Source organism: Panthera onca, chromosome A2 (assembly GCF_046562875.1).
Source record: "Panthera onca isolate mPanOnc1 chromosome A2, mPanOnc1 haplotype 2, whole genome shotgun sequence".
Taxonomy (NCBI): Eukaryota; Metazoa; Chordata; class Mammalia; order Carnivora; family Felidae; genus Panthera; species Panthera onca.
Window position 1 is genome coordinate 32,745,569 of NC_138340.1, and position 27,309 is coordinate 32,772,877.

Genomic DNA, 27,309 nt, shown 5'->3' on the forward strand with positions numbered 1-27,309 from the left:
AATAATAAAGGATATACACAAAATTTGCAGATGGGAATGGTCATGTCAGCACTATTTACAATAGTAACATTGTCCATTACCTAAATACTAAACAGCAAAAGATTGGAGTTAGATTTTTTTCCTTAGCTTTGCTTATACGTGTTTCTCTTTTTCCACAAAAATATGTGTTTCTTGTTTAATTAAGATGTATGTTTAAAACTCAGTGACAGTAAAAATTACATTAGATAAAGAAAAGAATTACAGGAGAGCAATTGCACAGAGGTATTTCATAACCTTTGATATAAAGTTAGGATCGTGCTGGGTGGGGCTGAGCTTCTAGTTTGAAGTGACTTTCTTTCAGAAAAAGAGAAGATGGCTGGTTTCTACAGAGGCTCTTGTTTGAGAGAAAACAGTAACAATGGATCTGTCCTTGGGTCTAGTGATGGTTACCATTTAAGCGCTATTAGATGCCAGGCCATGTGCCAGACATGATAGTTACACGTATCACTCAATTTAGGCAAAGATGTAAAGCAGGCACATTCTGTGATCAATGCTTCCATTTCTCCTACAACTCCATCCTTCCTATCTACATTATTTTCCCTACTCCGAGCCTTCTAAGTTGGGGGGCTGGGGGGAGGTTGAATGCTGTGCTCCTGTCCATAAGAATTATTACTTGATCTCTGCTAGTCCGCTGGAGCATTATGGATCTTCTCTCCTGCCTCACAGTCATGTTATATGCAGCAAAGTCATTCTGACTTCCTTCCATCCTTCCTTCCCTCCTTTTCTATGTTTCTTTAAATGTATTTTTCATTTTTTTTTTAAATTTTTTGAGAGAGAGCACACATGCACACACGTGTGGGAGGGGCAGAGGGAGACGGAAGGAGAGAATCCCAAGCAGGCTCCACGCTCAGCACTGAGCCGGACACAGGGCTCGACCCCAGGGCTTGACCCCAAGGCTCGATCCCACGACTGTGAGATCATGAGCTGAGCCAAAATCAAGAGTCTGATGCTTCACTGACTGAGCCACCCAGGAACCCCAGGAACTGGAATCCTTATTATATTGTGGGCCGACTCCAGAATCATACTCTTCACTTATCTCTTTATGATTAGCCTTGGCACACACAGAAGCTTTGATCTACACACACATGGATTCAAATCCCTGTGCTGCCAATTTCCAGCCAGATGGGACCTTGGGCAAGTCACTGAGTTCCCTATATCATGCTGCCCTTATTTACAAAAATGAGTTTCCTGATGGTAACTATTTTGTAGGCTTATATGGGGGTTAAATGAGACAGTATAGTAAAAGTTCTTGCACAAAGCCTAGCACACAATTTAGTTTGATTGGTTACAATCGAACTAAAATATTGGCCCATGAAATCAGGTTTCTGAAAGGAAAATTTATTAACTGTTAATTGCAGCATTTGGAAAGTGTCTGAAAATGAACCTCATAAATGAAGCCATTTGGTAAGTATATAAATACAGAGTTTCTGTTGAGGTCAATTCGTCCCCAGTCATCCCAGATTATCATTTTCTAAAGGCCTAATTGAGGGCCTTCTGTTCTGGGAAGTAAGCAATGCCTCTAGCAAATTTTTCACTGAACTTCCTCTCTCTCTGAGGTGTAATCTTCTGGTCCCCTTGATTCCTCCCAATAAGATTTAAAACGGGATATTATCACACCATACTAAAAAATTTGGCACAGTGTTTGACAGAAAGACCCCGTAGGATCATCCCTCCTATTGCTTCTCAATCTTTCACGTACACACAAATCACCTGGGGTTCTTGTTAAAAATGAAGCTTTTCATTCAGCAGATCTGGCTTGGGCCTGAGATGCAGCGTTTCTAAGAAACTGCCACATGCTATGCAGCTGGTCTAAGGATGAGACCTTGAGGAGCACAGAGATGGAGTTCTCTCATGTCCCTGTACAGCTGAGTCACCTTGGAGCTTTCAAAACACTGATACCTGGTTCTCATGCCCGGATATTCTGTTTGCCCTAACATAGAATGCAGCCTGGGCAGTGGGTGCTTTTATTGTTAGTATCTATACATACAAGATTCTTAGGTGGAAGGCAGTACATTTATAATGAAGTATTCGCAGAAATGCACGGAATGTGCTATGATCTCCAGAAACCAGAGAGTAGATGTTTACGCGTATGACCCACATTGCTTTCTGCTAGGTACAATCCCCACTCCACGGTGGGGATAATACCCCATCCTGGGTATTCAGTACGTACTGAGTACTTTGCTAGAAGGCACATATATTTCACTTGATTGTATGACAGCCTTCTGGGGTAGGTAGTATATCCGTTTCACATCTGACGCTCAAAAAATGAAGCAATTTCCCCACGCTGACGTTAATAGTGAGAGGCAAAGCTGACATTAAAAACCAAGCCTGCCTGGTGGCAAGTTTTGGGACACTGTGGTTTTTGTGTTTTTTTTAACACCTTTATTGAACTATAATTGACATAAGATAAATATGAGTACTTAAAGGGTATGAGGTGGTGAGTTGTGAATTGTCTACATCTGTGAAATCATGGCCGCAATCAAGAAAAGATTTGATCCTTCTCCCCGATTTTACCATGCTTTTTGTCATCCCTCTCTCCCTGAGCCCACCCCACCCCCAGGCAACCACCGATCTTTCTGTCCCTACATACATCCTGATTTGCATTTTCTAGAGTTTTATATAAATGCAACCATAAACTGTGTGCCTTTTTTGGCTGTTTTCTTTTACTCAGCACATTGATGTTGAGATACATCCATGTTGTAGGGTGTATCAATGGTTCATGCCTTTCTACTGCTGAATAATAACCCATTGTACAGCTATCCCACCATTTGTTAATCGGCTGACCTGTTGATGAACATATAGGTTATTTCTAGTTTGAGACGATTACAAATAACACGGCTATGAGCACTCAGATAGTATCTTTGTGTGAATATATGCTTTCAGTTCTCTGGCATAAATACCTGGGAGTGGAATGGCTGGGTCATACATTCATTGTCTTTAACTCTTTGAGAAACTACCAGATTGGTTTCCAGAGTGACTACACCATTTTTCACTCTTCCCGGCACCGCACGAGAGTTCTACTGGCTCCATATTCTCACCAACACTTGGTATGGGTTAGTCTTTTTCATTGTAACAACTCTGATGGACATGTGGTAATACTGTGCTGTGGTTTCAATTTGCATGCCTCCAGTAACCAATAATATTAAGCATTTTTTCATGTGCTTATTTCAAGCGCAAGCTTTTACATTCAACAATACCGTTTCTCAAACAAATACCATAAGTGTCATTTTTAATGAAAAAATAAAGTCATGCCAATCCCCTGACTTTGCTTAAATAACTTTTAAAGTGATAATTATTGGGGCGCCTGGGTGGCTCAGTCGGTTGAGCGTCCAACTTCGGCTCAGGTCACGATCTCGCCGTCCGTGAGTTCGAGCCCTGCATCGGGCTCTGGGCTGATGGCTCAGAGCCTGGAGCCTGCTTCCGATTCTGTGTCTCCCTCTCTCTCTGCCCCTCCCCCATTCATGCTCTGTCTCTCTCTGTCTCAAAAATAAACGTTAAAAAAAATTTAAAGTGATAATTATTGTTATTACAATATTAACACGATACCAATAAAAAACCAGGCAAGCCTTTCTTTTACTGATAAATTTCATGACTATAAACAAGTAAATCCAAACAAAACTAAAAATTTGTACTAATGCAAATTGTAATATGAGAGAGGCTTTTGCTGACCCTAAATCACCATTTGCTAATTTCCTCCCGTTGCTCCTACAGTACCCCATGATATTACGTAGCCTTTTCTTGGCAGGAATTTATAATTTGTGTATAAAGTCTGCCTTCACTCTTTAGCCTGGGACAATCAAAGTAGTTCTTCTTGACTCCAACACAGTTATAAACACCAATGCAAATGTGGGCACTGGCCCTGCATGGCAATACTTGTTTATAAGGGGAACCAGATGATGTAGAACATGCTTACGTTGTTTTGTTAGATTTTCAACGAAATGAAAAACACAATATCGAAATGCCCTCATGGCAAAGAAGTCATCCCGAAAGACGGGACTATGAATTCCAGGCTTTGGTACACACCCCAGGTAGAAAAGCCCCACACTGTGATATGGGGTCCTGGTGCCGTCTTGACTTCACCACACTCCTTTGTACCCTGTGCCTAATAGTCCTTGCACTGTCCCATAGTGCTAACGACTCCTCCAACAACGTATATTTCATTAAGTCACTTGATTCCCCCGCGTGCCTGCTGAAACCCTGCGAGGAAGGCAGAGCATCACCCTGAATTGCCGGTGGGGAAAATGAAGCTGACCACCCTAGGTGAGTTTTCCCCCATTCACAAAGCAGAACCTGATCAGGTCAAGGCTAAAGCCCGTTCTTCCAAATCCAAATTACATCTTTTTTCCTGTGTCACATGACTTCGCAGGCTTTATTACTAGGAAGAAACATTCTGGAGAACACACAAACCTGGGACTTTTTAAATAGCTCTTCTTATGCTCAAACAACCAAATGTTTTCCACCCATTTCCTCTCCACTAATCCAAAACAGACCCAGTGCCCTTTTCCCTATGATTCACGTCTATTTTTCTTTAGATGTCTCTTTGTCCTCTTCAGTAGGAAACGCACAGTCTCAGGCACACAACTGGGTATGACACAATCCAGCTGCCACCCACCATGCGGCTACTGTCCATCATGAAAAACAGGGACGCTGTCCTCCCTCATTCCTACAAACAAGACATGGGTGTTTTCGTGATCATGCCAGCTTTCAGTACCCTCAGGACATTCACAAATGTCATTAAGGATGCCACATTTCTTTTCCAGGTGCAACTTTTCAAATAAAGCTCTCAAAACCACTGCAACAAAACCGTGACATCTGCCGTTCATCGAACTTTTGTTTCACGCCAGGCGTGATGCTAAAAGCTCACACGTGCCTCATCTCCACACCATGTCCCTATGAGGCAGATCCTATCTTACTCCCCTTTTGGAGACAGTGAAGCGAATCTAAAGAGTGCCAATGTTACACAGCTAATAACTAGCGGAGCCACGGATCAAACCCCAGTTTTTAAGTGCCAGTAACACATGCACTACATCACTAGACCATCTCTGAGAAGTCATTTCCAATTTCCCCTAGCTATAGGGAATAGTTCCTTCAGCTGAACGTTCGTAGGCTTTCCACCGTCTCCCTTACCCCACTTAGCCCTTCTGACCTTGCGCCGTCTTGATTTGTGAGTTGTGTCTCACTGTCCTTAGGAACCTCAGACATGGCTTAGCATACTGCGATGGCTACAATACAGTCAGTGAATGGCTGCCCACTTGTTTGGGTAGCTGGTTGCATGGGTACGCGGGTGGATGGAGAGGATCCCATTGCTTTCATCTAATTAGCACCCTTATTTCTGGAAGTGACACCTGCCACCATCACCACCTATTTCACGTGTGGCCAATCATGTTGTCCCTGCTCACAAGAACAAAATTATTCCAGGATTCCTCTGCAATGGCAATGGACAGGAAAGGGCAAGTGATCTGAGCAGGTGCCTTCGCTGAAGTCATATATGGACACAGGTGGAGAGAAGTACCTCTTCCTTCTGGGACAGTTTAACTGGGTCAGTGTGATTCTGCGATGGCTAGAGCTCATTTTTTCCCTACCTTGAGGGGAGAGCCCACATGCAGGAAGAGGGAAACATCATTTGAACCCCTGGATTCTGCCAGTCATGCCTGAAGCATGAACCACCACCAGGCTTACCCATTACATGAGCCACGTTTGGCTTGTACTGGCCACTTGCAATTTCAAATATCCTGAAAAATATAAGAAATCAAAAGCCTAGATAAGGACAGTTTTGTTTATACAAATGGTAACTCTGTATTATCATGAAATTGGTGAGGGTAGATGAGAAAGGCAGATGTGCTAGATGAGTTTTATGTAGTCCGTCATCATTCACAAGCCACGTATCACATAACACAACTTAGGTGCCATGGTGTTCACAGGGGTCTTCTCCTCCAGTCTCTTACTTACATTCGTAGACATTTAAAAGGCTATTTATTTTCTCACCCATATGAAAAGCCCAGAAGTAAACCTGATTTCAGAGTAGACTCAAACATCACCATCAAGGACCTATTCCTTCCTCTAGCTTTAGTCTGATTCCTCCCTTGTTGGCTTTCCCCTCAGGCTTCCTGTGCTGAGCCGTTAGTGGTTCCTAGCTCTCTCTTCGTGGACACAAACTGGCCACAGCAGTTTGAACACCACCTCCTCATAACGCACGAGCCAGACAAGGAAGAAGAGTCTCTTCTTGCAGCAACTACAAGGGAGCTTGGGAGAAGTCAAGTTGTCAGTGTCCTACAATTACATGATTAAAAAGGAGAAGTCTAGGAGTGCCTGTGTGGTTCACTCAGTTAAACATCTGACTTCGGCCCAGGTCATGATCTCATGGCTCGTGAGTTCAAGCCCTGCATCAGGCTCTGTGCTGACAGCTCAGAGCCTGCTGCCTGCTTTAGATTCTGTGGCTCCTTCACTCTCTACCTCTCCCCTGGTCACAGTCTCTCTCTCTCTCTCTCTCTCTCTCTCTCTCAAAAATAAAAACATTTTAAAAAATTTATAAAAAAAAAAAAAGTTGGGAAATCTGTTTTCTCAAAGCAAAACTCATGTATTTTACCATTATGAGAGGGCCGGACACACACACACAAAGTGGAAAGAGCCAGGCCAACAGATAGACAAAGACAAAAAGAGAAGAGTCCAAGTATGCCCATACTGAACTATCGTTGAGTCTAGGAGTAGAAGGTATATGGATGTTCACTCCAAGATATAACTTTTCAATATTGCTATGTGTCTGTAATTTCCATGATAAAAAGTTGATGGGAAAAAAGAAGGTATGGAGGCCATTAGTGCTGTTCACCAAGTATTTTTAGCTTTCTGCCTTCAAGGCACATGATAAGTTTATACTTCCCAGTTTCTTTGAATTTAGATGTGGACAAGTGACTTGCTTTGGCCTACAAAATATGAGCTAGTGTCACTACTGGAAGAAGCTTTGTAGGCCTATATCTGATTCTCCATATTTTATTCCCACTGCTGCAGTGACCGAGGAAGCATGCATTTAGATAAAACCTCCCCAACCCGGGTCTTGGAGAGAATGTCTAAGAATAACCCCCAGACAAACCACCATAGACATGCATCTAAGAAAGAAATAAACCTTTCTTGTTAGGCATTATTAAGATACTGGGTTGTTTGCTATAGCGTCAATACCTAGATCATCCTGAGGGATATAAAACAGATGCTGTGCAAGAAAAAAAACTCCATCCTCTAAATAGCGGGGAGCTTTAACTATAAAGTTTTAACTCCTAGACCATTCTTAAATAGGAGCTGTCAAGCATACAATCAGAGCAGACTAAAAATATTGATTTTGTTGTTGTTTACAATGATCAATTAAACACACCAAACACAATGTGCTCGCTCTTATAAGGTATCTGGGCTATGAAATAATATTGGGAAAACAATTCCAATTGCCCGTATCTCCTTCTTTCCTACCCACCAACAACATGTCCTGGAATGGTGTCAAGACAGCAGGCAAGCATCCTTGCAAAAGGCTAGAATCTGTCCTATTAGCGGATTGTTTCTGACTCCGCAGGAGGGATGCAAGGAGCCAGCACATTGTAAGGCAGATCACTGCCCATTAATCTAACTGTGAGACAAAGGAAGGGGCAAATGTACCTGGCTCTCAGGAAGTGCCCAAGGGGAAGCTGTAATAGGCAAGTAGAATTAGAGTGAATTCACCAGCAAATACCAACCAGAGAAGTAAATGACTTCTCTTCTCTACTTAGAGGAAATCTTTCTTAACTACTCAAAACCCTCTCACCAACTCCACAAGCATTACCAGTTGTGCCAAGTTGCACTTGCTAAGTCAGTATTGGATTTTTTTTTTTTTAAGGAACTCAAGTAACCTCTCCAGAGAGAAATCATTTAAAAGTGGAGAAGTCACCAGAATCCAAACTATGTGGAAAAAAAGATTCTCAGAGAACAGAGAAAGAACAGGTAAATGTCTTGATGGATAGGTCTACGTTTTTTAGAAGGAAATTGATCATAGAATTTTGGGTTAATGATGGTTTCATGTTAGCTTTAGTATGGAAGTGCCACTCACCCACCTTGGAGAGCCCCTGCCTTGTTTTACCTCCCAGAAACTCCTTTGGCAGCTCTGTCTGAAGCCTTCACATTTGTCTAAATTGACTTAGCAGCCATATGATTTGGCGCAAGCTGTCAAAATCTCTGCGCCTCAGTTTCCCCCTCTATAATACGGAAATAAGACTATTGTAAAGATTCAATGAAATCACAAGGTAAAGTGCTTAGCAAGCCCTGGCACATAGTAAGAGCACAATAAATGGTTAGTTGCTATAATTATAATTTTTATGTCTTCCTTGGAAGGATCTTGTGTGTCCTTTCTGGGTGTTGGCAGCTTTTCCTTCCAACTCTTCAGGGGCTTACATCATTATTTTCTTTCCTCCTTAATTCAAGGACATTGAACTATGTGCCAGGCACTGTCCTCATAGGTTGGTGACAATGATGAATGAGACAGATTTTCTTGTCCTCAATAGACAATACACAGAATGTAATGTGATCAGAATCTAATGTAATCAGAATCTAATGGCACCATGGAGGTGGGGCACTGAGTTGGCCTGAGTTCCCACAGTCCTACCCTGAGTAGGTGATATTTCAATGGTATCCTATCCCTAGGCCTAGCTCCATACCCAACAGGACCTGCAAACTCTCCAGGTGCTAGGAAATAATCAAAACTCCCCACCCAGCTTTCAGGGCTGTGAAAACTGGCCTGAAAAAAAAAAAGAGAGAGAGAGAGAAAGGTTCAGGAGAAACAGACCCTAGATTCTAAGAAGCATTGGGCTGGAGGCTTGACGTAGGCATGGTTTTCTTGTTTGTATTGGAGATTTTCATACTAAAAACCATAAGGATAGAGCTTCTATTCCAATGACATTGGGAAAAGGATTCCAACGGCTATGTTTCCTTCTCTCTGCAATTCCTGCAATGGACATTTCTCATTGCATGCTTGGATCATAAAGCTTCATTTTACAGGCTTCCTGCATTTCGAATCTGAATTTATTGCTTCAGCAAAACCTGTATAATACCATGACCATTCATCGTGATTTGGCTAAGATAGTCCAGCTTTATTCCTGTTATTCTAGCATAATTATTAATAGCATTACCTTTCACTTTCAAAGGTGTCCCAGCTTGAATGATAAGTTAGCAATTACAGAATCAACCTAATTTTAGTAAATCTCTCTAAAAAAAATTTTTTAGGGGTGTCTGGGTGGCTCAGTCAGTTAAGCGTCCCACTTCAGCTTGTCATGATCTCACAGTTCGTGGGTTCAAGCCCCGCATCTGGCTCTGTGCTGATAGCTTGGAGCCTGGAGACTGCTTCAGATTCTGTGTCTCCTTCTCTCTCTGCCCCTCCCCTCCTTGTGTTTCTCTCTCTCATTCTCATACTCTCAAAAAAAAAAATTAAACATTAAAAAAAATAAGGATATTTTGATGCTGAAAATACCTTAAAATTATGAGAGAAGTGATATCATTCATATCACAGACTGAAAGAAACAGAGTGATAATACAAGTATTTACCATTTATTAAAAAACAAATGTGTCAGTCATTATGCTAAAGACTCACCTCATTTTATTTCATGTGTAAACTTTATAGTTTCACTCTGACCAATTTCTATAGGTGTAGAAATGAAGCACAAGATGATGAAGAGACTTTCTGAGGAATCATCAAGGAGTAGATGGAAGTATCCTGTGGAGGGAAAACAAAATCATGATAACCAGAGGGAAGGAGGAAGATACCAGAAGAATATGAGGCATGCAAATAGGGACAAAGCCCACACAAGGAAGACCACTTGGTTCAAGGCCAATCATACCCCTTGGCTAGCACCTTGTAGAACCTGAAACACTAATGCATCTTGGGAGCTTGAATCACATTCAGCTGCCCAGATGCTTAAGGGAAGACCTGAAGTCCACTGACCCTAGAACACTGAGATACAAAACCTTTGCAATAATGAGGTTTTTTTCTCAACTATCTCCCCCCGCCCACCCCCTACCTTTTCTTTGGCCTAGCACCATCTCTCTAGAGCTCTCTAGAACAATACCAAATTATAAATATTGTCATGACTTTTAAAATCCAAAGGCCATTAAGAATGGATTCAAGAGTGTCATGGCCTGCAAAGTCCCTGATAAGGCTCAGTCGCTGAAGATTAATCTCTCACCTCTTCTCAGATCTGTCTATTGGCTAACATGAAGCATGGTCCATGGATCTGAGCACTGGAAGATGGGTTTTGAACTTTCCTCTTGCATTATTCACATTCTTTCGGCCACTAGCAAGGGATTCTCATTTCCAACATCATGATTAATCTAATCCCTCCAAGTTTCCACAAGGAATCACATCTTCGTGAAGTTTAATTTAATGTAATTTGACGTAACACTGCCCCCTTGTGCCTCACTACATGAGGGGCCTTTTCGGGGAAAGATTTATTTTTAATTAAAAATAAAATTTATTATTTCAGCACCTTATTGAACATTATGCTGGGGAGGGGAAGATGCATTTCTTGTTTATATCCCTTCATCATTTATCTCAGGCCTTTGTTACATTGGTTTCCATCATTGCTAACTGCTGGCCAAGGAAATCAGTTCTAAGGGGCAGACTTCAACATAAATCCACATGTGATTATTTTAAAGTAGCATATGGACGGAAATAGCAAACAATAATCCAGGCTGCCCAGGAATGAGGAGTTCAGGAGAAACTGAGTAAGAAATCAGGAAATGAAAAGAAAGTTATTAAATAGACTTGCCACAGCTGGCCTAGTGATTTCAATAGACTTGGTTAATGGGAAAAACAATCATAGAGAGCTCTTTAATTGCTTTTCTGCTGAGTTCCTTTCCACATCTCCATGTTTGCAGAGATTAATTAGGAGTTCCAATCACAACCTAAAACTAAACTCAATGAGACAGATCAGAGAATTAAAAAAAAAAAAAAAATGGTGCCATGCTCTGGAGACTTCTGAGCAGTGTATCTCATAAAATTGATGGTCAGTGCTTCTGGTTTGCAAAAGATTACTTGCAAAGAATAAGTAATGTAAGGGCAGAACCCTAATATCAAATAACGCACAAATCCTTACTCCTAGCTCAAAAATTGGGCCTGGGCATTCTTCTCTTGATTAGCCACTACTCAGCTCTCTGGGCGAGATATTGGTAGGAAAATGATCCAGAAAACTTTGGCTGTTCTATAAATCACTGAAGCAAAGAGGATGCAGCCAAGCTGACCTCTGAGATAAGGTGACACACAAAGAGACCGCATAAACTAACCTCTGGAAGTGTACTCGTCACCCTTCCAGGGACAGTTCTGAGAATTGTTCCATTTCCATTGGGTTTGTAAACTCCAGCATCACCTCCGTGATCATCTCAAGATAGACACATTGGCCTATGATAGATGTCTGGGGATTGAGTACATAGTAGGGGTGCCTAAAAAACCAGTCCATGTGCTTTTCTTCTCCACCCTTGACTCATCCCCTCCTAGGCCAGACTTTGCTTTCTGATGAGCTCTTTTTAACCCAGTCCAGGAGTTTCAGCTTTGCCTAAGGCTGTGGACATTCCCCATGTCTTGAACAACCAGAAGCCCCCTTTCCATTTATCTTTTATTCCTGGTTTTCGTTTTTTTTGTTTGCAGTATTTGTTTTTGTTTTAAGTGTGCCCCCTGCCGGTCTATTGTTTCACACAGAACCCCATCAGGGTTCCATGACAGACCAGCAAAAGTGCTCTAAGAGGTTGTGATTGTGATAGGTTTGTCTTGCCTAGTTAAGCAGGAGGGACAGGTTTCCCTGAAGAACTTTCACTCTCCATGAAGAAGGGGACCCTGATAGCAGTAGGCTAGGAGACTAGGGGGGAAGCAGAGGAGAAGCATTTCCAATGGGAGACACGGGAAAGGTGAAAATCAATAAAGACATAAACACAGAGTTAAAATCAAATAAGCAGGAAGGAGACCGTCACAAGATGAGACTGGGAAGGTCCATTTTGTGACATTTTTCAGGAGAGACTAAGAACTTTTCTCACCTCTCTATTATGAGGCTCCCCTTTCTTGATCCTTGGCACCCCCCTTCCCAAGCACACCAATTCTGGACCCAGCAATTCCCTCCACCCATCAAAACTAAATCTCAGCCGTGCAACTGATCAAACGTGGTCACGCAGAGAAATGACTGCAAAAGCTTGATTAATCACAGTAGTTCCTAAAATCTTGGTAGACTGCAGAGCCCATAAACCCCAAGATGGTCTGAGTTCAAATCCAACACTTCACTCTGTCAGTCTCCTCATCTGTAAAGCCTTTCTTCCCAGGCTTCTGGGAGAATTTAACAAGACAGTAAAAGTGCTCAGGGCAGCAAAGCAGGACATTCTTAGCTAGGATTTGCATTTCGATCATGGCACCGAGCTTTCAGCCAGAGGAATAAATCCTGGTGGCATTTTAGATAAGAGTGAGCTGGAAAGGCGTTTGTGCATTTTGTTCATCTTGGAGTCGCGTGCAGATCTCCAGCTGGGCCCAGTTGAAAGGCCAGGTTGACTATCTCATGAAGTAAACTGGAACGTACTTCATACATCAAGTAGCCTGCCCTGGATAGAAATGACAGGATTTCTCTTGGAAGGGACACCGAGTGTATGGGGCTTTTTGTCTTTTCTGAGTGGCCTATATTTACTGATCTGTTGTTAAAGAACATGAAAGGTTTCTGCAATTTCAAAAAGCATTTATTTTTTACTTAAACTTAAAATTTCATCGAAGTCTTCTTCAATGAACTTTTTAGGGCTTGGATGTTTGCAACTTTTTCCTTAATTAAAAATTTGGGATGTTAAGATTATTTTACTTCCTTTATCAGATGCCGTGCACGTTTTTCTCTGGCTGCAGTATTTATTACTGTTAAACGTAGGATAATAATCACATTTGTCAACACAATCATTACCTATTTTTTTTTCATTACCTATTTTGTATACGGCACCGATAGAGACTGTGTACATGTGTTGGGGTGGAGGAACTATTAGGAAAGGGGCCACAGACTGATAAGATCCAGAGTTTTAAATCCAGAAAGAGAGAAGAGTGACATCCACAGAAAACGGCTTCATAAGGAGGGGAAGAATAAGTAGCCCCCAAGAGACAGGGACCAGTGGCACTTAGCTATCAATGTGCATCAGAATCACTTGGAGAGTTTTTTAAAAATATGCAGATACCTCTGTTCCACCTCTCGAGATGCCGATTCCATGTACTGGGGGTAAATTCCTGCCTGTTTGTGATTGGTTTAAACAACGCACAGGTGATTCTGATGCGTAGCCAAGGTTGAGAACAGCTACTATGGGTCGACAGGAAGGGAGATTCAGAAGAGCACGAGTCCCTTTGCTCTTGGAGAGAACGAGAGAGTGGATTCATGGAAGAGATGACATTTTACATATATATGTAGTTGTAAGATGAATGCAGGCATGACATATGTGATGTCATCCATAGAGCTGGCCCCAGATAAGCATGCATGTATTGGTCATCCTTAACTCAAGAACCAGAGAGACAAGGTAACCACCCGGTAGAAGATATGAGAGATACTCAAAGATAATACCAAACTCAAATGTGCAAGGAGGCCCTGGATATTCCACCAAGCAAGAGTAAAGCGCTGCCTGATGGAAAACAGAAAGGCTGAAAACTGCTTCAAGTTTAGAATTCCTACAATCCTGTCGTTCTAGAACTACAAAATGATAAAGGGGGGGGGAGCACATCCAACATTATTGGAAATGTTACTTACAGCTGAGAAAAGAGGGCAGATGGATGATGGGAACGTGGCAGCGCCAATGACTACAGCATGCATTGTCTTGAGTCTTCCCACGTCAAAGAGGGAGAGAGCTCCGATGGCTTCTTGAAGGTTTCCGCTTTACTGAGAAGGTGAGGCAATAGTCTAAACTCTGCCATTGAGCACCCTGTGTTTCTGTCTCGTTCCATGTGGCTTCCTTCACACTTCTGCTTTTATTGGAAGTACTGGAATGACCATGAGCACCTCTGGAATTGTGTTCAAGTTGGAGACAGATTTAATTTGGGTTTAGTAAATTGTATCTATGTGGCTCATAGTCATTTCCATGTAGTGATGTGCAGGTCCTGAGCCGGAGGCCATATCTCAGTATGAATGTGCCCTGTAGTAACTGACACCACAAACATGTTAAAAAGAAAAAAAAAAAAAAACATTGAAACATATAGAGCCAGAGCTCATATGCAAAACACTCTGTCTATTCGTATAGCTTACAATATGGAAGAAATAGAGGTTTTCCCAAATTTGACAACAATTTTTAAAACAATTTTTTCAACGTATGATCTTGCTATGTGTGAAGGTGAAAATAACCGTTATAAGCCACAAATAGTAAAAATCAAATTTTGATCAAATATGCTAGAGAAGAGATTGAATCTCTAATATCTTTCTATTCTCTCCTTAAAAACAATATGAGGGGTGCCTGAGTGGCTCAGTCAGGTATACGTCTGTCTCTTGATCTTGGCTGAAGTCATGACCTCACGGTTCATGAGGTCGAGCCCCACGTCAGGCTCTGCACTGACAGCGTGGAGCCTACTCGGTATTCTCTCTCCCCCCCCCCCCATCCCTTCCCTGTTTGCACACTCTCTCCTGCTGTTTCAAAATAAATAAATAAACTATGAAAAAAATATGATAAAATATCATATGAAAAGTTCTTCAACTATGGAGATATGTCAGGCAGTTAACTAATAAAAGTATAATGCTCTTTTTCTGGATTTTGTGTGATGTCTGTGGTATCTATCAGCTTTTTGAAATGTGTTACTTGTTGTGATTTGTTTTCTCATTCTAAGAAACAAAAAACCCACTGTGTTCACATCACTATAATTTTTTGCCTCTCCTGAAATTCACAACAAAAGAAGCATTATGGGGAACATTCTAAATGTCGCACCTCATCTCTCATCTCAAGACGACAAGAAATTCTATGTTTTTTATTCACTTAAATCAAATCGTCTAACTCCCAGTGCTTAGCTTTTCAAGAATTCAGGAAATTCTCGGTCATCATTGGTGTTTCTGCCCTCCCAGAAACACCCGGTTCCCAAGGTCTTACCCAACCCCAAGCAAGAGGGTGACGTGTCTATTTATCTGCTAGGGCGTCTATGGCACACTGCTCCAAGGAGACTCTATGGCTGCCCTGCTTTGCTGGGGACATAGCCATCTTGGACTAGTTTTAGACCCCTTCCGCTTATGGTCCTTTTCTGGGTTTGCTGTGTACACATCACTCTTCCCCAACCCAGGAATGGGGCATTGGATGGATCTGCCCCATCCCAGTCCCCAGTGAGCTTCACCACATTTAGGTACGTCCAAATTCCTAGGAATACTCCCTTATTCTCTATCCTTGACCTCAAACACTCTCCCTCGGCTCTATAAGCTAGGACCCTTAGTCCCATATCTTTTACAAGCTTAGGCTTTCAAAAAGGCAGGAAAAGCATTGTCTTCAGGCAACACTGGTTCTCAATCATGGAGGTAAAAACCTAGGCTGAAGGAAAAGTCAAAGTCCCGGCTACTTTCGGGAACAGAGAGAAAGGGAAAATATAGGGAGAATGTTGAGCAAAACAGAAATACTCGATTAGTATCTCCAATTGAAAGAACAAATCTGACCACACCACTCCCTAAACTGCACCTTTTCAGTGGCTTGCGATCACTTAGTAGATACAGCAACTAACCAGTAACGACAAGACCACTTACTTGTAGCACCTGCCCCCCCAATTCCACAGAGGTGCATTAATAATTGCAATGTTCATCAGACTGCTTAAGGGTCTTGTTAAAATGTGCGTTCTGATTCAGAAGGTCTAGAGTGAGGTCTGGGATTCTGCATTTCTAACAAGCTCCAGGTGACGACACTCCAGGACTTCAAGGACCACATTTTGAGTAGCAACAGACCACGGCTTTTTTTTTCCCGAGCGTCCAGCACATCACACAACACCCTTGTTTCATAGTGGATTGTAGAATGACCTGTCCTTAGAGTTACCTGGGGACTTTTCTTTAAAATGCCGGTTTCCTGGATCTCACCCCAGATTCACTCGTTAGAATCTCTGTGATGGGTTCCATTAAGTGCATTTTAACAAGCCCCTTGTTAGGCTTCATAGCATTTAGCAGCCATTGTTCTGACTTTGCCCATGATTAACTACTCAAAGTATTCCCAAGGTACCTTTCACTTTCCTGACCCCAGGACTCTGCATAAACTGGAGCCTCCAGGGTCCTTATCCAGTATCATCCTTCACCTGCAGTCTATCCATTCTACGTGCATTATTCCTACTAAGCCTTCAGAAACCTTCTGGGTCGCCTGTCAATCTGGACTGAGTACACTTCTGTGCTGCTTTCAAGCATCCTGTGAATACTTGGATCCCAATATTATGACTACTTGCATGTCTCCCTCACAGTCTGTGAGCTGCTTGAGGGCAGGGAGTTAACATTTATATACCATGGACATGAACCAGTACCAGGGATGGATAAACAAACGAATGGATAGGATGAAGAGAGAGAGAAAAACAGAGAATGAATGAAAGGCAGATCAGTCTTACACCAAGGTTTATGATGCCTTCCCAATGGTTTCTGCCATTTCTCATTTCTCCTCGATCACCAGCTTCCACTTCCATATTCTCTTTCGCTGTTTGTCAACTCAGAGGAAAAAATTCAGCCCTTTTCCCGTTTCTACAAAAGTATCCTGAGGGCAAGGAAGAATTTGCTAGAAGACAAGGAATGAAGAGAGCAACCAGATGAGAACTCTTGTCAGATCACCAGTCCACCTCCTTAGTGCCCTCTACACTCATTGCCCAGAGAAACCAATTTAGTTCCTTCCAAGTTTGCAGAATACACCACACTGATGCGTGGATAATTGACATTTCCCTCTATTGCATCCTAACAGAACCCTGAGATTTTTAGGGATTCACCTATCCAAGCAACCACGTGCTTCAGAGGACCTCCCCTATCCCCAACTCTGAGGACAGGCTTGACTTATCAAAGAAGTGATTGACAAACATAGGTAGGGGCAGGTGACCCAATCCAGGCCAAGAGACAGGTGAGAGAAGGTTTCCTGAGGGGCTCATAAGAAAAGTGTCCTCATTCATAGGAGATAGCCCAAAAAAGAGATTGTCTCTTTTCTTCCCTCAGCCATGATGGTTTGATATGACACCTAAAACTGTTACAGGCATCTTGCCACCAGGAGGAGGAAAGTGACTTTGAGAATGGCCGCAGACAAATGGGAAGAACCAATGAGATAGAAATAACATAGTAAGTTCACCAAACCCATTTCCTTTTCCTCCCGATCATATAGCAAATCACACTGAATAGCCTCCCGCGAAGTTAGTGCCAAAAGAATTGAGTCCTGATCCATAGACTATGATAGTTGTAGCTTCTAGACCTGGACTCTAAAATGTCCTGCTTGTTCCTCCATATTCCTTCTCTTTCTCCATCTGCAGGTTGGGTCATGCTAGGGTGCTTCTGAAGCCTTCACGATGGTAGAGCTAGAGCATAGATGAAGCCAAGGTCCTTGGATGTGATAAAAGTATCTATTTTCATCGAGTACTTACACAAATGAGTAGTAGTATTGTACTGTGTTAAGCCATGGAGATCTCGGGACTAGTTTGTTAAAGCATGTTGTAGACTGACTGTATCGTTCCCCAATTCATGTGTTGAAATCTAATACACAAACTTATGGTATTTGATGGTGGGGCCTTGGTGAGGTGATTAGGTCATGAGGGTAGAGCCCTCATGAATGGGATTGGTGCCCTATAAGAGACCAGAGAGCTAGCCCTCTCTCTTTCCACCATGTGAGAATCCAAGGAGTTCAGTAGTGTGCAACCCAGAAGAAGGTCCTCAACCGAACCTGACCATGCGGGCACCCTGATCTTGAATCTCCAGAATTGTAAATAAATGTCTGCAGTTTTCAAGCCACCCGGTCTATGGTATTTTCTTACAACAGCGCACGTAGACTAATACATAGCGTGTGGCATTACTTACACTGATTAACAAAACTAAATTCCTTGAGTGCTGAATCAATTAACCCTGCAGTCCATCTACCTCTAGACTTTGTTTCCTGAGCAAACTTTTTAAAATCTTTAAGTCCATTTGGGGAAGGATCTTGTGTTACTTTCAGCCCAAGACATTGTAACAGAGAAATTCACATCTCTACAGCTCCTGCTTTTATATTTGTATAAACAAACCCATCCAGATGGTCACAGAACAAAGACCAGAACCTAATCTGTTAAAAATGTATAGAAATATATAAGGATTTTTTTTAACCCCCCAGGGATGGTCTGCTTTTTAATCCTCACTTGTGATTTTCTGTCCCCTATTGTCCATACCTACTTCTGTGCTTATTTTTTGCTTGATGAGTTCAGGGGATTCTTCTTCTAACCAGCATCCTCCTCCAGACAGCCAAGGACCTAAAGCAATGTGGAATTTAACACTAGGCATTCTGGAATACCTCTCCAGATAAATCTACTGACAGAACTCCTTGAGCAGTCTCCCCAGACCTAACAAAAAACTAGATTTTTCTCCAGAGTCTTATCTTGTGTGCTCTTGATTCAGGGGCCTCCCTTAGGAGGAAAGCCTTTGTGACATTACCCCCCATTCCTTTGTGACACACTTTCATCTGCCCCTAGACAAAGGGCCACAAGCGTGGCCTTTCTCCCACTGCGGGTGCCCCATCCTTCTCAGCCTGATGGCTCCAGTGTCCCAGGGATTGATGCATCAGTGGATTCACCCACAATCCAAGACCGACAAGACTACCTCAATTAGTCTTTCTATAGATACAGCAGATGTAGAGAGGAAATAAAATGTTCTAAAGTTATTTATGTATTTATTTATTTATTTATTTATTATTTGTGGGGAGTGGGCAGAGAGAAAGGAAGAGAGGATCCCAAGCAGGGTCTGCACTGCCGGTGTGGAGCCTGATACAGAGCTCGAACTCGTAAACTGTGAGATCATGACCTGGGCCGAAATCATGAGTTAGATGTTTAACCGACTGAGCCACCCAGGTACCCCAGAAATAAAATATTCTCAACAAACAGGATTTACAACATTAGGGATACGGAGAGCACACGTCTACCTATTCTCCCTTCTCATGGTATTTTCCTTTAGAAACTGAAATAGTTTTTCTGAGCTCCAAAGCATTTCCTGAAATGTTTCCTCCTTATTTCCTTCCCACATTAAAGCTCACCACTTCCTCTTTTATGAATCCTATTATGGTATCTACTGTCCTTTGACATGTTTATCAATGCAGCAGCATACAGGGGTTACAAGCTTGGACCCTGGAGCCAAACTGCCTCAGCTTGATTTCCTGGTTCTGTCCCTCACTGGTTTTTTAACCTTGAACAACGTAAGCTCTCGGGGCCTCAGTCTCCTCCCCTGCAGAAGGGGATTATAAAAGTGACTTCATCAGGTGGTGTTGAACATTAACTGAGGAAATTCACTTAAAAGAGCACCCAGAACAGTATAAGGGCTCAGTAAACATCGGGGTAGCTATTTGGATATCTCTTTCCGCCCTTTTATGATAATAAGCCCCTTGAGGTAAAGAACAAAATGTTACCCATCTTGTATTCCCAGTGTGGGGAGGGGGCCTGATGTAATGCTCTGTTTGTGTTGATTGAGTGAATGGGAAATAAGTAACTGAATGAGTTTCTGGATATGTCTAGGGCTAATAAGCAATTATTCAGAGATTTCCCCACCGAAAATCATAGCTCTATAGCCAAGGAATTCCAGTCTTTGTGTCATCCGTCATAACCCAAGATGAGCTTGGATTCGTTTTCTCTGCACCAGTGACTGAGCTTTCCAAAGCCTCCTCTGCTTCCATTTCCACCCTCAACTCCTGCACTCTGCATCCTTGCAAAGGGGTGAAAACATCCTGCCTATCCAACCACAAGGAAACAGTTAAGGAAGTCAAATCATACTACGAGGCCATGAAAAAGACGGGTTAGATATCTTATCCTTCTATTGCAAGACATTAGTAATTAACTATTAAATGATAAAATCAAGTTATAAAACTGTATTACAGAGTGCCCGTTTTGGTCAAATATACATTTGATATACTACATGTCCAGACATGTGGTTTTCACCTGCACATCAGACCTTAAAAAATGATCCCTGCCCAAGCCCACTCCAGACCACTTGAATCAGAAACTCCAGGGGTGACGTACAACCATTGGTATGCCTTAAAAGCTCCCCAAGCGATTCTAATGATATAAATTGATATGTTATCAGTGGCTGTCTCTGCCTGGTGGGATTGCTGGTGTTTTTATTTTCTTCCCTTTGCTTATCTTTTTTTCCCCTCCTATAAATGTGTATTGCTTCTGTGATAAGGGGGAAAAAACATACACAATCAAAGTGAAGTAGGGAGAAAGGTAGAGCAGAGGCGATTTTTAATATAGGCTAGGCCCTTACTGGAAGGGAGGGGTCTGTAACACTTGGCATGCTGTGCTGTTTAAATTGCGATTCCACAGGAACTCATACGAGGGGCCGGGGGTAAAAACACACCATTGTACTGCAGTTCAACGCCAACCAGCAGAGAGATAATTAAATGATAAGCTAGCAGCTCTAAAACACTGGACTCATTTTTGAAGTTTATTAACCTTCTTGTTGGGTAAAGCTCAGCTTTAACTGTCAACTACCATCAAGACCTTGACCAAAAGAAAGAACGGAATGCACAGGAGTCCCCTGACAGTTCACAAGATTGTCTGACAAGGGAGTCGATGCCAAAGGCTACCATACGACAGGCAAATCCAATCCTTTCTGATGCCCAGAATTTGAAATTAATCTCTCAGTTTCTCTAGGTAATCGTAAATTCCAGTAGTTGCATAAGTAGTGGGAAGGGCAGGGAGATCTGAGAAACATTTGCAGGGAGAGGCACCTGGGTGGCTCAGTCAGTTAAATGTCCAACTTCAGCTCAGGTCATGATCTTGTGGTCCATGAGTTCAAGCTCTGCGTGGGGCTCTGTGCCGACAGCTAGGAGCCTGGAGCCTGCTTCGATTCTCTCCCTCTCTCTCTGCCCCTTGCCCACTTGCTCTCTCTCTCTCTCTCTCTCTCTCTCAAAAGTAAATAAACATTTAAAAATGTTTTTAAATATATGATAAAAAATATCACCTCACCTTAAAATTCCACTATTATTGACAAGACCAGTTCATTCCAGTAGAAGAAAGCATTATCTTCTCTTGTCTTCTCTTCTTAAGCTTCGAACATTCCTGAAGGGGATTAACATTCTATTATCTATGATTCATTCATTTATTCAACAAAATTTTACCCATCCATTCAATAAATATTTTTAGCACCTATCATGTATCAGGGACAGTGTTCAGCAGTAGGGATAAGTTGGTGAGCAAAATCTGTCTTGCCCTTTTGGCTCGTGACCTAGTAAAAAAGACACAAGTTAATCCAAAAGTCACACAACTATAAAATTCCAATCGTAATAAATATTGCAAAAAACATTTGATGTCACAACAGAATACAAGAGAGGAACTGAGTTTGTTTGGGGGCAGAGAAGATTGAAGTGTGAACAGAATATACATTTACAGTGTAAGAAAGGAAAGAGCACATACAAAATGTCTTAATTATGATGTGGTAAGTCTAATAAGAGTAATGTGAAAAAATACACAGGGAGCTCAAAGGAGGGTTTGCTCTTAGTATAAAGATCAGGTTACAGAAGAAGGACCACCTGATCCCAATTTTGAAAAATAACTAGGCAAGGAAGTGTGTCCATATTCCAGAGATTGATACAAGCAGAAAGTGGCAGTATTAGGGTTAGGGGAGGGCAAAGTCTTGTTAGGAAAGAGGTAACTGTCACCATGTGTCTACTCTCTGAGCAAAGATGACTGCATCTTTGGTTTCAGGGGCACATGATGACTAGATTGTGAAGGGCCAAAAATGCAGCCTTTTTTCCAAGCGATGTGGAACCATGAAAAGCCTGTAAACAGTAGAGCTCAATAGCTACTTCTTTGTCTGAAAGGTAACTGCCGTCCTCCAGAGAACTGAGCTTCCAAAACGTTGAATGAATAAATGAATAAATAATCTAGTCCTACACCTAGAAGGGTGACTGCTGAAGACTTCTGAGAAAAGTACAAGACATAATCTAACGTTTATTGCTAATGTGGTCACCGCAGTTTTAATTTTTTTTTTTAATGTTTATTTATTTTTGAGACAGAGAGAGACAGAGCATGAACAGGGGAGGGTCAGAGAGAGAGGGAGACACAGAATCTGAAACAGGCTCCGGGCTCCGAGCTGTCAGCACAGAGCCCGACGCGGGGCTCGAACTCACGGAACGCGAGATCATGACCCGGGCTGAAGTCGGACGCTCAACCGACTGAGCCACCCAGGCGCCCCTGTCACCGCAGTTTTAAATGACACAACCTGGGGGCACCTGGGTGGCTCAGTCGGTTAAGCCTCCAACTTCAGCTCAGGTCACGATCTCACGGTCTGTGAGTTCGAGCCCCGCGTCGGGCTCTGGGCTGACGGCTCGGAGCCTGGAGTCTGTTTCCGATTCTGTGTCTCCCTCTCTCTCTGCCCCTCCTCCGTTCATGCTCTGTCTCTCTCTGTCTCAAAAATAAATAAACGTTAAAAAAAAATTTTTTTTTTCAACGTTTTTTTTTTTTTTATTTTTTTTTTTATTTTTGGGACAGAGAGAGACAGAGCATGAACGGGGGAGGGGCAGAGAGAGAGGGAGACACAGAATCGGAAACAGGCTCCAGGCTGTGAGCTGTCAGCCCAGAGCCTGACGCGGGGCTCGAACTCACGGACCGTGAGATCGTGACCTGGCTGAAGTCGGACGCTTAACCGACTGCGCCACCCAGGCGCCCCAAAAAAAAATTTTTTTAAATAAAATAAAATAAACGACACAACCTGGTTTACCCACTACCTTAAAGGGATGAATTGTCCAGACTGCCACGCGTGAGGAGCTCTGATGTAGGCCTGAAGTGAGGCGCTCAGAATCCCTCCCCCAAAGCCTTTACCAATGAAATGTGGACTTCTTTGAGAAGATGCTACCATCACTATGATCGTTTTTATACAGAGAGATGGTTTCCATCTATAAATATAGGAAGAGGCACATCAAAATAGGTTAATTCACATGACTATGAGTCAGAACTCTATATTGCAAATGACAGAAATCCAACCAGAACAAGCCTAAGCAAAAGGGAATTTATAGGACCATAAAACTGAGGAGGTTTTAACCAAAGGTTGAAACCAAAGGTCTTAACCAAAGGTTAAGAGCCTCGGGCACAGGTTTGATCCAGAGGTTCAAGCAACATCAAAAAAATCTGTATCACCCTCCATTTCTTAGATCTTCCTGAATCTGCTTAGTTTCATTTTCAGATACGCCCTCTCTTTATGAGAAATCATCCATCACCGGTGGCCTTCACATTCACATCCTCTATGTTCAGAATTATCAGTAGTAGAAACAAGCCTTTTTTGTGGCTTTAGCAGAGGAGCCTTGAAGAAGAGTCTTGCAGAACTCTAGAGAGACAGGTTCATCTAACTGACAGATGTGAGTCAGTGTCTATGACTGAGTAAATTGTTCCCTCATAGAAAAAAAATAAAATAAAAAAGTTCTGTTTCTAGAGGAAACAGGATGATGCGGTACCGAGCAAACAAAAACAACAAATGTGATAGATTTTGCAACGGGCTCACATTTTTCTGCTCCGACCCCCTTGTAGCATGCCCTATTGGATGCCAGAGGCTGGGAAGCTAAAAAAAACCACCCATCCCAGACTCCCTTACAGCTCAGATGTGCACAGGGCAGCTTCTGCCAGCAGACATACTCATGCAAAATTTAGCAGCTTATGTTGTTTATTCTGGCAAGTGCATTCGTGGAGGCATTTTGGCGAGATAATTATAGATGGTCCCCAGCTTCACAGGTAGCAGGAAAAAGGGTTCCGGGCAAATAATTTGCTGGTACGGGTCACACCAAGGCAACTCGGTCTTGGAATCAACATCTGTGGTGTGGCTCTAATCATTGCAGAGGGTGTCGCTCCCTTGGTAAACCTCTTGTGCACTGTATGTTTGGAAATCTTCCATGAAAGCCCAGCCCACAGCCTGTTCCTTCAGTCCTTCCAAAGGTTTTGTAAGTCCTTACATCTTTGTATATTTAATCCCTTTCTATTTAAGTCAAGTGGGTTATCTTCTGTTATCTGCAGCTGGCCCCTGACCAATAAATACAGCAATCCACTATAATTTCTGAACAGTGTTCTACAAAAACTTTCTTCTGAATTCTTCACATAAAGGGTGGAATCATGGAATCTAGCTCAGTATAGTTATTCTAGACCTCTCACGAGCTCATTCCATTACTGATGGGCCCTGGCAGTTTGAGATATACATTTTTATTCTGACATCTTACAGCTCACTACTGCTCTCTTCGTCCATACCTAATTTGTTATTAAACTCATCTCTTTAGATGTTAATTTTAATTACTGCAGTTTTCAATTCCCATGTTTGTATGTGGTTCTTTTTAAAATCCGTGGAGTCATTTTCCCAGTTTCCTGACATGACTTTTCATTTTTCAGCATAGCTATTTTAAAATGTGTTTGATCTTTGCAACATCTGGGTAGGGCCTATCTCTACTGTCTGTTGTTCTGTCTGTAATTAGTCATGTGTAGTCTCCTTGTCTGTGTGATTCCCTGTGGATATAAATGTAATGGCCTATACGTTAAAATGGTGTCCACAGAAATAATTTGAGAACTCGAATCATGTTACCTTCTCCCAAAAAGAATCATTCATTTACTTTTGTCACAACCGGAAGCAGGAGGAATCTAGAACCAGCTCTATGTAACTTCAGGAACCACCCAGATAAGGCAAAGATGAACTGCAGACTCTAAGAAGCCAGGTTTACTCCCAGTTTACCTGGTCTAATTGAGGAGGGGCTCTTTATGTGCCCAGCCCAGTCCATAGTGTTTTAACGACTTCTCTACTCTTGGAAGGTCCTGAACTCCAACTTTTGTCTTCCAGGCCCCACGAGGCTGTCAGTGTGCAAACATCCAGGTTTGCACCAATGAGGGCAACCAGAATTAAGGCAGCCAAAAATACTGGTTTCACCTCTCTCGAGGGCTTCTATCTCCTCCATCTGGTCCTCCAAATTTTTCATAACCTTTTTAGCGCTCTTAAGCCTTAAAATAAATAAATAAATATATATATATTTATATATATAATAAATTTATATATTATATATATATTTATATATGTATATAAATTTATATATATATACAAATTACATATTTGTATGTATATATATACATACATATATATGTATATATGTATACATATATATACAAATATGCATATAATATATGTATATATATACAAAAATTTGTATATATACAAATTATATATGTATATAAATTTATATATGTATATAAATTTATATATAAACATATATAAATAAATAAATATATATAAATTTATATATATAAACATATATATAAATACATATATATAAATATATATTTATTTATTTATAAATTTATATATATATAAATTTATAAATTTACATATAAATTTATTATATTTATATATATAAATATATATATAAATATATATATAAATATATATATATTTATATATATAAATATAAGCCTTAAAATAAATAAATAAATATATATATATTTATATATAATAAATTTATATATTATATATATTTATTATATATAAATACATTTATATATATTATATTTATATATAAATTTATATAAACATATATAAATAAATAAATATATATTTATATAAATTTATATATATTTTATGTATATATATATATATACATAAAAATTTTGTAAAGGTTTCTAAAACTTTGTCCAGGTTTCTGGCTGTCATTAGCAGATGGGTTGGGCCAAACTACAAAATCTGCCATAATCCAGGGGCATATTACTTTTCTGGCATCTAGAGACAGCTTTTCAAACACAGTCTCACTCAGATTATACAGAGACTCAAAAGAAAATGAGAAACTCGTATAAAAGGTTCCAACTCTTCTCCCTAAAGTAGAAAATCAGCGCAAGTGCATTTAAGGAATAAACCAACCATTTTGAGGAAGTTAATGGCTAAGAACTTCTGTCTTTCCTCAGACAAACTCTCCTGTCAAGGAGCATTCTTTTTATGGTAAGACAGGCAGGTCTCACACATAAGGCAGCTGCTAGAAATGACTTCATTACGACAACTGCTCTGCTTTCTCCTCACTCCTAACAAGCTGAGAAGTTCTGGAATGGTTCTCCCAGGAAGCCTGGTGCGTTTTTTTTTCCTCCTGTCATATTTCATTTTTAGTCAGCAGGGCAGAAAATGCGTGTTTGGGGTGAAAACAATTTTCTCTCAATGAATAAAAAAAACAGTAAGGAGGGGGCTCGACTCAGACATGTTTTGCAAAGAAATTACATTTTAAAGACCTAAGAGATTTGATCATCTTTCATATTGCAAATGAATAAATATACCTATAAATAACAAACAAAAAACACTCCTCCAGAATAGTTTATGCTTACCCTTTTAATACTTACCCAAAATCTGATCTGGTCTCACATGGGTCTCCTCACATTCACTTTATTTGCTTTTGTCACAACACTGAAGGGGCAATAATCCAATCACAGAGCTTAAAGCCATTTGAGCAGTGAAAAACCATGAAATACCACCAAGAGAAGTCCCAGATTTTTCTGGTTTGGCGTTATGGGGGCGGGGGGTGGGGGAGGGACATTTCATTCCATTCTACAAGAAATAGAGTCCCTTCAGGCTGTTCCTCTGGCAGACACATTCATCACTGCTGAGAAGTCAGACAGGGGCTCCCACGAAATACTAAGGGCTGTGGTGTTGATTGTATTTATTAAATAGCCAAGAATAAAATATTGGTTGCAATGTATGAGAAATCACACAAAATGATCCGTAGAAGGCAGTCACTTTGAACAGGTTAGGGGGGAAGGTGAGAGAGACTGGTCATCAGAGTTGCCAAGAAAAAAGACAGTTATTATTTGTTGTTAATGAGAGACCTTGTGAATTGTTGACATGAAAGTAACGTACAGAGCAATGGAACAGTCCAAGAATTAAGAAATCAAAAGCCATGTAAAGCCAAAGTTAGAGAACATAAATATCTAGGCCTTTGAAAGTCGTTTCTTCCATATGGGTGCATATAATAAAAAAAGATTTTTTTCCCCACAAAAGTGGAGTAAACGTGAGCTCAGTGCCCAGCTTTGTCACTAACTAGTTTGATGAGTTGGGACACATTTAAGTCTTTCTACACCTGAGTTTGCTCATGTCTAAAATGGGTTTGGGACGCTGGGGTGGCTCAGCT

General features: G+C 41.3%; 1 long non-coding RNA gene across 2 annotated transcripts; it reads right to left on the bottom strand.

Annotated features, from left to right (window-relative positions):
- Positions 1–9,643: 9,643 nt before the first annotated feature.
- On the bottom strand, positions 9,644–18,587 carry LOC132674073 (uncharacterized). 2 transcript variants are annotated; one of them, XR_009608394.2, is made up of 4 exons: positions 18,372–18,587; positions 16,586–16,749; positions 13,791–14,181; positions 9,644–9,760 (listed from the first exon to the last, which is right to left on the bottom strand). It is a non-coding gene; the product is annotated as an uncharacterized LOC132674073 (long non-coding RNA). The 2 variants fall into 2 exon arrangements; XR_009608388.2 differs by having other exon boundaries at positions 18,368–18,587.
- Positions 18,588–27,309: the final 8,722 nt, after the last annotated feature.